General features: G+C 48.6%; 1 protein-coding gene across 4 annotated transcripts in view; it reads right to left on the bottom strand.

Moving 5' to 3' along the window:
* Positions 1-13,414, bottom strand: part of TSC22D3 (TSC22 domain family member 3) — a 63,405-nt gene that overhangs the window by 3,910 nt on the left and 46,081 nt on the right. The gene's annotated exons all lie outside the window — the stretch shown is intronic.

The following is a 13,414-nucleotide window of genomic DNA, read 5'->3' on the forward strand; positions in this document are numbered from 1 at the left end:
CGTCAGGGGCCATGCAAATGAGTCCTGTACCGGGCTTTGTGGCCCAGTTAAACCACATCCCCTCCCTGAACCTTAGCCTGGGACTGTAAACAGTTCAGCACTTTCTTGTGCCAACTGGCATCTCCAAAGAGGACTCTGGAGATTGCTAAAAACCAAACTGGAGCTGATTTCTAGAGAAATAAATACGAATGCCCTAACAGGAGAAAGCATTCAGTAGAGGATGGCGCTGGTTTTAAAAGCTCTTTTTCAGGTGTCAGACGGCATACCCCGATGGCTTTGCAATGCTCTAATATGTCGCACTCCCTGGACACCTTCCCTCACCATCAGGAGCCTCATCTTCTTCCCGGTGACTCCCCTCTGAGACGCTCCCCTGCACACATACTTTGTCACCTGCATATTCACTGTCTCACCAACCCAGTTGCTCCCTCACCCAGCCAGCTGTCCCATCAGCCTGCCCCAAACCTGACACCCATCCACTCACCTCTTCCTCTGAATGTACAGGTGTAGGCGTGCCCGTCTGTGTACTGATCTGTGACATGCATGCACAGATCTGTGACATGCATGTAACACATGCACAGGTCTGCACTCAGCAGTGCCTGCACGTCTATGGAGGAGAGGGTGTCCAGGAACTCAGGCAAGTGGGAGAACACATATGAGGGAGCAGCAAGGTGGGTGACAGAGGAGGTGAGGAGACAGGGTATGGGAGTGAGCACTGGAGTGACCACAACATGCCAGCCCTTTTCTCTTCGATCTCCACACCCTACACTTCAAAGAAAACCCATTCAACATTATCCAGGATCTCATGTTCCTATTTCTTAAAAAACAAAATTTTGTCACATTCCTATAAACAGTGAATGACAACAAAACTCCAGACCAAGGCTATATATAAACCATCTTAGGAAAATACCTGCCCCTGTGATGGGTCCAGCCACACATAGCATTAGAGGATACTTCAGGAAAAAAAGACTCTAAATCACAAAGAAGATGAGGTGATTGTTGCCCAAAAGGAGTTACACATGTTTCCATCGAAATCTATTTTCATTCTTTTCAGTCTCAAGCTTAAAAAAAAGAGAAAAAAAAAAGGCACCAGAGGCTTAAGGTCTTTTTCTCCTGCTCCTTCCTAGGCGACGCCACCTGGTGGAGAGAAGCAGAATTGCCGCCAGAAGGAGCAAGAGGGGCAGGGACAGGTGATGCAAGCAGGAACATTATTTATACCAACCTAGGACCATGAGAACACCGGGTTCTACCACATACACAATAGTTTGGATGGAGTTAGGGCCAGTACCCATGAATCAGTGCTCCACAGGCTGTGGTCCAAAGAAATATCCTAATGCAATCATGCAATTGGAAAAGTACTGGGGCTTCTTATCAGCAAAGAAGGTAATTATTATTTGCTTCAGGATATTTCTCTTAACCAGGTGCCTGGCACCGACACACCGGCCAAGGCCCCAGCCAAGCCCAGTCTGGTCTGAGGCCTTGATTTCCCCCAGGCTTCCAGTGCAGTTATGCCACCAAACTGCCAACATTTTGGGCTATCACGTGGGGCTTTGTTGGTGGATTTCAGTGGTGGTGATATGTGCATAACAGCCATTATATCTGCAAAGGGCTGACCAATAGAACTATCTGAGAAAACCTACTGCACTAGCCCACGATGGAGTTTTTCTTCACCCCACTTTAGGTGGGAGACAATCCCATTCTTGGGACGTTCTGTTAACTTTAGGACACAGACTCTCCGAACACAGTGTTTGCACTAAACTGTGTGTAGTAGACAGAACAAAGTGCGTATTTATGGGTCATCAAGGACATTAGCTGAGAAAAAAAATTCTTAAACCAGGAGCTTAGTTGACATTGGAATTCCCTGATATATTAATCTACCCTCTGTGCCACATAGAGCTTTCTTAGTCCAGAAAGTCTCTGAATTGATCTTTCACTGGCCTGTTAATTTTTCCTAAATGATTGCTTCCCACCCCAAGATTCCAAGGGAGATGATAAGAAAAGGGGAGAGAAAAATAATCTGGGTTGGCAGAGGGAAAACACCACCAGGAAAACAGGAAACAGGACAGAAGTAAGACAACTCCTTCGAAGGAGACGACCTTGCATGGAAACAGAGTTGCAGAAATCCAGGTAGTTTCAGGAAGGAAAGGAAAAGGAGTTAAGTTTGCTAGCAAAGCTGCATTTGCATTGCTCATTAATTGCACTTCAGCTAAAAAACCAAGCTGAGTTTGAGACCTACTGACAATAATAGCTACTATTAAAGGAGCATCAGCTACGGGCAGATACTGTGCTGCCTGCACCACCAACCCCAAGGGGTAGGCACTGTCACCATCATTTTACAGAAGAAACCAAGGGTCTGAGAGGCTGCCTTGTCCAAGGTGGCAGGGCTAATAAATTGCCAAGCTGAGACTCCAGCCTAGGTCTTTCTAACCTAGAGACCAAATTTGTCCCTACTACACTGACTAGTGGGACAGGGAGTAGGTTTGTTGAATGTGTGGAGGCTTGAATGAGTGAGTCCAGGCAGTTGGGGGATGGGTTGGAGGTGCCAGAGAGTAGCACGGAGGAAGAAGAGTGAGGGCTGCAGCATCACCACTGGAGAAGTCCAGAGGCCGCCTCTGAGCTCTGCAAGTGCTGGCTTTGCTGACAACACAGGGGAGCGCAGCAATGGGCAACCAGAAGAAAAATCCAAACTGTCCAAATGAGCTTTATGAGAGAGCCGTGCTCACCCACATCATTCCAAAAGGCAGCCAACCAGTCCTCAAAGAAAGCTATCTCTGTCTAGGAAATAGGAAATCTTAATCCAACCAGGTGGCTTCCAGAATGGAGTATGTAGGCTTGGGGTATACAATATTCCAAATGAACTAAGAAATCTCGAATAATAATCACAGTGCAAACTTGAGTTCCTGAGGCCCCACTCACTGGCACCCTTAATTATTAAACTACTTTTCCCCTTATTCCTGCTATGCTCAGCTTTTAGGAGGATGAGGTCAACAATAAGAAAACAAGCTCATATCAGGGATTTAGTTTACAGAAACAACTTCAAAAGGATGTTCCAGGTCCTACCCACGATCTCTCATTCTCTCTACACCTCTAGTTCTGTCGTGGGAGAAGCGATCACCCTGAGACCTTATGATCCTCCATTAGCAAGGGATGACTGGATCTCAAGGCCCACTGGCTCCCTCAGGGAAGAATATGGACTTAAATGTCTCTGTAGAAAGATTTCCCAACAACAAGAGTGGAAGAGATAAGGATGGGTAGGAGGCACCGGTAGGGGGGATAAGGAGGAGGAACCCAAAGAGTTTTCTGCTTAATCCTCAACACACCAGAAAAATTCCTCTGCCCAGAATAGCTGCGCCGGACCTTGCAGTGAGGGGAAGTTTGTGCTGTACATGCTATCTATTATCTGATCTAATGTTTCTAAGTAATGTGCTGATCCTTGAGACTCTCAGCGTCCTTGTGTCCTATGGAGGTGGGCCCCAAACAGGAAACAGCAGCCTAGGGAGTCAACACTCCAGCACCCCCAACATTCGTAAATGTTTGCAAACTCCCTTTCTGATATCCTGAAACTTAAGACATCGGCTGGACCCAGAGCCAGCGTGGCAATGGCGCCTAGCTGAAGAATCAGGCCCTGAGCTCTTAGTTTTAGTCTTTATGGGACTCTGCAATGAAACAGACACAGCTGACCCTACCTCACTCAGGGGCGACCTTCTAGATGGAGGGTGGCATAATGAGGACAAGGCCAACCCCCTCCATTTCAGAAGGCCCTGGAAGTCAACGTGTTCCCTTTGAGCTGGAAGAAGTGTCTCAGCATTCCCACCTGCCTGTTCTACTTCAAAAGCCAGACTCTCCAGGACAAGAGTCCTTTCTACTTCAAATTCCCATGGGACAGTGGAATGGAGACTGGACAAAGTCTGGTGGCAGATGCCTGGGGCGGAATCTCAGCACGCTGACCAGGGGTGGGAGCAGACTCAGGGTGGCTGCTGTAGGTTGGGGGTGGCGGTGAGGGGGAACATCTCACTTCCCTTTTTGTTACACTTGAAGCACTGTGTACCACGTAGCGAGGAGGAAGCTATTTATAGGCAAGTCTTCCTTATTTTCTACAGGGAATGTTCCACCCAAAGATTCGGCGATGTTGCCAGCCAAACACAGGGTCCTGTGTCAGGAGAAGCGGAAAAAGACACGATGCGAGAGGTGCGGGACAAGCCACAAAGCAAACACTGGGTTAGAAGCTGGCAAAGGAAATACAAAAAGGATATTGAGCGCTAGAGCGTTAGCACAGTGTTAATGGGACGGTAGAAAAACATCCCTCCCCACTTACTCCTCCACCGCGGGCCCCCTTCCATCTAAAGCTCTGTCTAGTTCTAATTACTTACTTGTCCCTTTTTCTGAAGAGGCTGGGGGAATAAGGAGGCTGAAATGCCATGATTTAATCTGTCCTCGCTTCTCGCTTATCTTCGCTCTTCCCCTCTGGTTCCACTCCTGTGTGGAAGACTATAGACAGGAAGGCCACTGCCACTTATGTAGTTACTTTGGCTTCATGGAAAATCCCCAAAATCCAGAAGGAGGGAAGCAAGAAGGAAAGACGGAGACAGAGAAAGTGCCTTGTTCTCTGTGGATCATGTGACCTGCCCTGTATGGCCCGGGCCCAGAGCCCTGACTTTGGGGGACAGGAAGATGGGGAGGAGGATGCAGACGCAGATGCAGAAGGCGATGGTGGGTGGAAGGGAGCCCAAGGAGAATCCCGGAGGCAGAGAGATGGATACTCTCTTGGAAAAGCAGCTCCAGCGATTGATTTGGGGCAAACTCCGGCATGGAATGATGGCAGGAGCAATGAATTGTGCCTTTCAGCTCCCTCCGGGCCAGGGTCACAAACAGTCTCTGTGTGACACTAGGGCCGACAGGCGGAATCAAACCCTGTTTTAACAAGGCATTCTACCCCACTTGCCCTCATTCAGAGAAGTTAAAACACTGCTCTTGTCAAATCACCCCAAATCATCACCCCAACTTTGGTGGCTAAATATGGTGAGGGGGATTTACCCTGGCATCTCTGCTGGACTGGAAGTATTGGTGACTTATCCAGTTTAGCTCAGTGGATCTTAAATTACATGAACCTTGTGTCAATATTTATGCCAGTCTCCCCTCCCCTTATGCCTTGCAGCTGGGAAAATTTACCTCCATAATTTTTCCAAGCCCTCTTCTCATTTTCCACCCTCCCCATTATCCATCTACAAGTATGAAATAGATATTCCTGAAAAAGAGGCTTGCAAAATTAATCTTGGTAAACAGGGAATCACCATCCTCTCCTTCCCACTCCCCACACTAGTTGCCATTATCATTTTTTTATTCCAGCATATTATGGCGGTACAAATGTTAAGGTTACGTACATTGCCCTTGCCTCCCCTCCCCCCTCGAGGTAGAGCTTCAAGCGTGTCCATCCCCCAGACGGTGAGCATCGTGCTCACTATGTATGTAAATACCCATCCCCTCCTCCCCCCTCCCCCCTGCCCCACACGTGATACATGTTTGTTTGTTTTTTAACCTTTTGGTTACATTTTATATCTTTGCCTCTCCCTAGCAAGGTTAGAAGCATATGCTCTTCCATTAATTTAATTCAAATCAGTTCAATTGGCCGGGCGCTGTGGCTCACGCCTGTAATCCTAGCTCTTGGGAGGCCGAGGCGGGCGGATTGCTCAAGGTCAGGAGTTCGAAACCAGCCTGAGCAAGAGCGAGACCCCGTCTCTACTATAAATAGAAAGAAATTAATTGGCCAACTGATATATATATATAAAATTAGCCGGGCATGGTGGCGCATGCCTGTAGTCCCAGCTACCCGGGAGGCTGAGGCAGAAGGATCACTCGAGCCCAGGAGTTTGAGGTTGCTGTGAGCTAGGCTGACGCCACGGCACTCACTCTAGCCTGGGCAACAAAGCGAGACTCTGCCTCAAAAAAAAAAAAAAAAAAAAAAAAAATCAGTTCAATTCAAAGTTGATTGAATGCTTATTCGAAGCTCAGAGCACATTTGCAGGGGAGTTTTTAAAAAGCAAACTGGTGGTACAAGTCAAAAACTGTGCTTCCTTCCAGATATCCTAGGTTTGTGTGGCAAATTCAGAAGTCTCCTTATTGGTTAGACCTTAGTGAAATGTTTGCTTCAGGAAAAGCCTCAGGCTTGGGGGTGCTCAGGAGGGTAGCATCGGGTAGGAAAGGACCACGCAGCTACCATCCTGGGCATCACTTCATTCCATACGATGGAGGGAGCTTTCCTTCTTGCCACCCTGCCCTTTGGCTGGTGCCCATGTAGACGGGGATAATTCGGCAGTCCAGAAGCTAAGGCTACTCTGACATTGTGGCCAACCTCTCGGCCAGCTCCTCTTGGGCTAAGGTTGTGCCCACCCCCACAGACTGACAAGCATCTTCAGATAAGCAAACGGGCCCCCTCGTGGCAGCCCACTCTCTGGAAATCCTGGCGCCCTGCAGCCTTCCCTGGGACTGGGAAAGAAAGCTGCAAGAACTTAGCCACTCTCCACGTTTGTTTGTTGCTTGCACCAGCCCTCCGCCAGCCTATCCAGGCCAGAGAGACACTGGCAGGGCCTCTCCCTGTCCCCTCTGCTCTGTGGAGCAGTCCCCTGAGCCGAAATTCCAAGCCATTTTCTCTGGCAGTTGCCAGGGTTACTTTGAGTGGCATGTGAAGGACTCGGGGCTATTGGCGATGCTCGGAAGACAAGAACCGGGACGTTCTTGCCGAGGACGTGGAGCCAGCAGACAAGGGGACTAAGAAGAGGGCAGGGGCTCCGAGGTGGAGCACCTGGCTCCATTGTGGGCCCTGCTATAGAATGGGTGACCTTTGAAGTGGCACAGGTTCCCTAGGGAACAAAAGGACGGTTAATAATGCTGGCCTCTTCAGGCTCGGCTCCTTGGCCATGATGGGTAAGCATTATGGGCCTCCCGGGGCTCTCACATTGTGCTCCCCGACGCCCTCACTTACCCCACAGCTGAGCTATTCACCACGGGCTCACTTGAGGTGGCTCCTCGATCCTCTGTTGTGGGACTCTGACTTGTGAAGAGGGGCTGTGCTGATTGCAAAGGGCCGCCAGCTTCCCAGCCACCGCCCCCACCTCAGCCTTCTGGATGGAAAGAAGGCTGCCCAGCTGGGGCGGAGGGCAGTGGTGGGAGGAGGCAGGGGGCACACTGCTCCCAGGACAGAAAGAAAGGAGAGAAAACGGCAAGCTTCTCCCTGGGCAGGGCCCCCTCAACCCTGGGAATAGCACCAGGGAACTCAAAGTAATGCTGAGAGGGGTTAAGAAAGGTCTCCTGCCAGGTTTCAGAATTGCTGACAAGGAATACACACACCTCAGGAAGAAAGAGAAGCACAGAAGCACACACACATTTGTGCAAACAGCTTCTCCAGCTTTCCACACAGTCTAATTCAGGCGTCCTCAAACTACGGCCCGAGGGCCACATGCCGCCCGCCTAGGACATTTATCCGGCCTGCTGGGTGTTTTTGCCGCCGCTGCCTGTCCTGCTTAGCAGCCGACTTGTGTCAGGCCCACAGCGCGCACTCTCTAACAGTCTGAGGGACAGTGAACTGGTCCCCTGTTTAAAAAGTTTGAGGACCCCTGGTCTAATTCATAGAGACAGGCAGAGAGGGGCAACCCCCCTTCTCTGTTGTTGCCAGCTTCCTCATAACCCCAAAGGGGTAGTAAGGCCACAGAACATAGCAAGATAGCAAAGAAGGACACTGTTGTAGGCCAGGCCAGAGCGTCAAAAGCCATGGCCTTGCTCTCTCTGACATCAGAGCTGTCTGTGTGTTGTGCAAGGGTCACAGGTGACAGGGTCTTAGGGGAAGCTTTGAGTGGCATTCAGGTGGGCACAAGGGGAACCAGCTTGAAGCCTCACACTGCACACCAGAAACAGGAAGTCCCTGGCACCGCTAGGACCACAGCTTTCAAAGATGTCAATCATACATTATAATGGACTCTTTTAAATGAAGGGGAAATCAAAACAAGCACCATTTGTGCACAATCAATCATATGGATGCTTAAGAAATGATTCCCACAAGTTCCTCATGAGGACAGTTCTAACTAGAGCCAGTCCTGGCATAGATACCCTCTGTGACCTGAGAAGTGTGATGTAAAAGGCACTGAGAAAAAAAATCTCTCTCAGTCAGAGCTGTTTTCCAGACATGCTACTGTGGTCCCTACAAATGTCACCACCAGAACCATGCCTTTGGGTTCTAATGATCTCTCTTGGAGTTCTTCACACTTTGGGCAATCAGAAAAGTTTCTTTTCCAATGCAAAAAGCCCTGGAAAGGTGCCACAGTCAGTCACTATCAGCTCAAATACTTAAGTATGAATTAAATTATTGGATTACTTTCAACAGAGCAGTCACTAGTCAGTCAGTATCAAGATGACTGGACACACAGCAGGTAAACCTTGACAGTGGGCTATGGAAGGGGAGAAATGAATCTAGATGAGATTCTTAACATCAGGATCACCTGAGGGGGCTTGTGGAAAACACAGAAGTTCTGGACTTCAGTCCTAACAAGTCTAGTGGACTAGGTCTGGGGCTGGGGAAGGGTAATTTTCAGATGATTTGGATGCAGCTCTTCTGGCACCAGTCCATGGAACTGCTTTTAGGAACCACTGGCCTAAAGGTGAGAGCCAAGAAACAGTCTACTTGAAGACCCCTCGTGGTGCGAGGGGCACTGAGACCCACTTTGTATGACACATTCTGATGAGGTTCGGCTTATTCTGGGTCTGCTGGCCATCCTGCCCTCTGTTTTTCTCTCCTTCCTGAAAGCTTGACCAGAATGTGAGTGAGAGCTACTATTAGAAGGATAACCCTGAACATGCTCTGATTTCTATCTAAATCTTTGACAAATGTTGCCTCTCTGTTATAAGGAACAGATTCCTTCTAAGATATTTCACAGCTGTCAGTGGGAACTCTCAGCCTGGCAGGTTGGGGACATGGAGGATGGGCCTCATAATGAGAAAGAGAGAATGGGAAGGGGCTGATTTTTCTCTAACAGCACAGTTTGGTCAATGAACCAGCCCTACCTCCCTTCTACAGGAGCTAGCTCTCCTCCAGCCCTGTGGCTGTCACAGCCAGGTCAAACATGGGTTGATTCCCAGGTTAGCTGGAGGGGTGTGACTCATTCCCCCCTCAAGAACCTGCTGGGACTGACTACAAAGACTTGCCAGGATCTCTGCAAATATGCCCATCCCCACCCTGATCCAAGCCTGGAGCTCACCCGCCACTACTATCTTCACCCCATCCCATCACTTGTGACCTCTGCCCCAGCGACAAGGCTGTCTCTACTGCTCACTGACTACCCTCTCCCAAGATGGGGCAGGAGGGGAGTTTGCTGTTTTCTGTGATACACAATCCAGCCTGTGTTTGGGTATTTTATTTTCTTTTATTTTAATGTTTAATTTACACTGCCTGCTAGGTTTGGGGCTTAAATAAACAAAAGCTATGCTTCCCCCCAAGGCCTGGACTTCCTGGTTACCTGCCAGCAACACAGTGACCCTTTTAACCTCTTCTCTTGCTCCTTGAGATAGTCAGTGTAAGGAGTGGGGTTGAAAGAGAAAAATATCTTGGGTCAAAAGCCTGGAAATTCTTAGTGCCAGCCTAAAATACCATCCCCAACCCTTGCCCACAACATGAACGTTAAGCACTGAAGCCATCTTACCAAGTACAGACTTCTTTTAAAGGCCACAGCACGACTATAAGGATAAAGTGCAAAAATGGAAAATTCAAAGTATTGGCATTGATATTTTTTTGAAAAACTGACTTATAGACGTCTTTGTGCCCCCAAGCAAAGACAGAAGTGCCCAGGTCTTTGTGGGGGAAGCCTTTGTGGGCACCAGCAGCCTTAAAGACCTATAGACAGCAGAGCACAGTGGGCCTGACCAGGAAAGGCTTCTTGCCAAAGCTCATACACCCTAAAAAATAAGAGAAACACTAGCCCCTATGTCCTGGGATAGAGCTCTAACAGCAAACTAACAAATCCTGGTCAACAGTTCTGACATCCTGTTATTTACTAAAACTAATAATACCATGGAGTTTGTTGACAGAGTTGCAGAAGAGCTAAAGTAAATATGGAAACTGAGGAATAGCCAAGTATAGACAGTTACTAGGCTCAGCAGTTGAGAAGAAGAGAGTTTCACAAATACTCCTTGAACATCTTGGGGACCAAGGGCCTGGAGCATGGCTGGGAGATAACCCTGAAGGCATCTGTCACTGTCACCTGGTGACTTCTCTCCACCAATAGGCTGCTGCAATGATGGGCTTGGCCCACGGAGCTGGTACTAAACTCTCAGATGACAGTAATGAGAAGAATTGAGGGGGACTCCCCTGATGCATATGTGCAAGGAGGTATGTCCTGAGAAACGTCACTCTAGCACCCATTGAACTTGGTCAAATGGGAAGAATATACATCAGAAGGCCAAAGTTTTTCTTCCACCTTGGTCACTAGCCAGCTGGGGGACTGCATAGAAGACTTCTAAACACCCTACACTGCGAGATCCTCATCCCTGAAATGGGAATACCCCCACCGCCCACAAGGTGTATATGTGGACAGAGATACCCTGAAGTTTGAAAACATAGATACTATTTTAATTTTTTTACAGACTGAAGATGTCCTTGATGATATTATAAATATTTGCCTATGTCTCCAGACTTGATAGACACCCTGTAGGCACCAGTCATTGCTGAGTTCTTTGGAGAGTAAAAAAAAGGGCCACGTGAATGTGATATACTCTATAAGGGCCCTGTTCCCCAAACAAGGCTGGCAAAATGGCTCCCCAAATGAGTAGCCCTTTCAACGCTGTTTCAAAGTCTAGTGGGTTTTTTGTTTTTTGTTTTTTGTTTTGAGACAGAGTCTCACTTTGTTCCTCAGGCTAGAGTGCTGTGGCATCAGCCTAGCTCACAGCAACCTCAAACTCCTGGGCTCCAGCAATCCTTCTGCCTCAGCCTCCTGAGTAGCTGGGACTACAGGCACGCGCCACCATGCCCGGCTAATTTTTTCTATATATTTTTAGTTGGCCAGATAATTTCTTTCTATTTTTAATAGAGACAAGGTTCTCACTCTTGCTCAGGCTGGTTTCAAACTCCTGACCTTGAGCGATCCTCCCGCCTTGGCCTCCCAGAGTGCTAGGATTACAGGCGTGAGCCACCACGCCCAGCCCAAAGTCTAGTGTTTTTAACCTTCTGTCCAGTTCCGATTTTTGTTCCCAAGGTTTCCCATGTTATCTAGACTGCTTACGCAGAGTGGGGTAGTTTGATGAGTTCGTGTTAAAATGGAATCCATATTTAAATTATTCTCCTGAAGGTCTTTCTTAGCAATCTTTCCCTGTACGTAGCACTCCTAACTTGCACAACATTTTGACCTTCACAGCCTCTCCAATGGTACAAACAATCAGTAATCAGCAAGACCTGTAATCTTTCTGGCAGGACTGAAGGCACAGCCAGATAAGACCCTGACTGCAAGTGTGCAGTGCAAGGTCTCAAGTGAGCATCGATTAGTCTCCTAGACTAGAATATAAGCCTGGTGAGGGCAGGGGCTTGTCTTATTCACCACTGTATGCCGGGGGCTTGGACCAGTGCCTGGCACACAGTATGAATGTGGTAAATACATACTTAATAAAGAAACAAAGAAAAGGGTTGGCTAAGTGTTAGGACTTTGCTAATGGCCTCAGTGGAGAACTACGGGCAAATTCATGAATTAGCCTCTGTTAACATTTTGATTTGGAGACAAATCGTTGTCTGAGAGAAACTCTGCAGTTAGAAACACAAAAGGCCTGTGAAAATCAAACATACTTGGGAAACCCAAACACAGTGTAATTGACTAAGTGGCCACTAATGACCTGGAAACAAGGCCCAACCTCTTAAATAAAAGGGATAACTCATCCGTGTGTGTGCTCCTGGTTCTGCATTAACGCTGGGACTTTGGTCAGTTTCCATCTTTAGCTAAAGGGGCTAGGTCAGTTGGGAATCGGTCACCCACAGGGAGCAGTAGAGGGTGGTGAAGCCCAGGAGCGGGACAGCCAAGTCTCAGCTGGCACCAATATCAAAGAGGGATTTAGGGCTAGCAGGCTGATTCTCTGAGTAAGTGACACCCATATAACTAAAACGATGGGGGTGGGGGACCAAAAAAAACCCCGTCCAGACTAAAAATACCCCAACACTCGCCAAGTTAAAGGAAATTCTCACTGTTAATATCACCCTTGGATTTGAAGTCTTGAGGTACCGTGTTCAAATGAGAAGTCTTTCTCAGATGGGGAACTGTTTAGTTTTCTCAGGGGAGAAATGTGGGAACCTAGCTCAGCCTGGTCCGAATAGTGGGGCTTCTGGGAAAAGTGATCCAGGCTGACTAAGTTTGGACTGGCGGGGTGCTGGCATCCTAATGGGTCCTGGTTACCTGGTGGCCTTGGGCTTTCAGGGCACAGGCAAATGTGCCCAAATATTCAACACTCGCTGGCAAGAAACCAAATTGCCTCTGAGTGGGCAGCTATAAGAGTCGTAGAGTTTATGGCAAAGGAGATTGTTTTCTCCTTTTCTTCTTGGTACATAAAAGCAAGCTGTTATGAAGATGCCGTAAGGAGCAAGCTGCCTTGGGCATATTGGGAACGTTTATCTTCAGTGCTCTCCGCTTGTTCATCAAAACATGCCCCCTGGATGCATCCTCTTCCAGCTCAGCCACCTCATTAATAAGGTGGCACAGCAGAGAAATCGACCCCCAGGCAGAGTCGACGGCTGATAGGGGTTGATGCATTCCCCTTCCCTGCAGTATTTTCTTTTTACCAAGAGCCTTCTGTTAACCCAAAGGGGTGTCTAGTGGGAGAGATTCTGGGCATTCTTTGGCCATTTTCTGCTACTCTCTGCTGGTAGTGGCCTTCTCTGCCTGGAGCACCAGGTGGCTCTGGCAGCAGACATAATACTCACACTAGAGCTGCCCAGTGGGGCCCTTGCTCCTCACCACCCCTCCTTCTTGCCCTTATTAAACTCTAGAAAAACCTCAGCCCTGGGGCTCCCTCTAGCTTGACTAGGTGATGGCCAACTGCCTGACGCCAGGCAGAGCTGGGCCGATAGAGGGAGGCAGGGGAGCAGGACTGGGCACTCCCCCCATCCCCATGGCCCGGTTGTGAGGCGTTGACAGCTGGGAGAGGACCTGAAACCAGTTAGCCTGGGGCTCCCAGCCAGCAGTGTATTTTCATCTTGTTTTGACTGGGACCGTCCTCCCCTGTGTAAACACATCCACGTCAGGGGGAAGAAAATGTAGAGCAGCTTAAAATAGGTGGGTGAAATGCATCCCACCCATGAATCGCCAGTGCAGGGAATGCCCTGCAGGTGGGCCTTGCTTTAAGCAAACCTGACATATGAAAATCTCAGTTTAACAAGAGGGCAGGGATGGACAGCTGT

This window comes from Microcebus murinus, chromosome X (assembly GCF_040939455.1).
Source record: "Microcebus murinus isolate Inina chromosome X, M.murinus_Inina_mat1.0, whole genome shotgun sequence".
NCBI classification, from domain to species: domain Eukaryota; kingdom Metazoa; phylum Chordata; class Mammalia; order Primates; family Cheirogaleidae; genus Microcebus; species Microcebus murinus.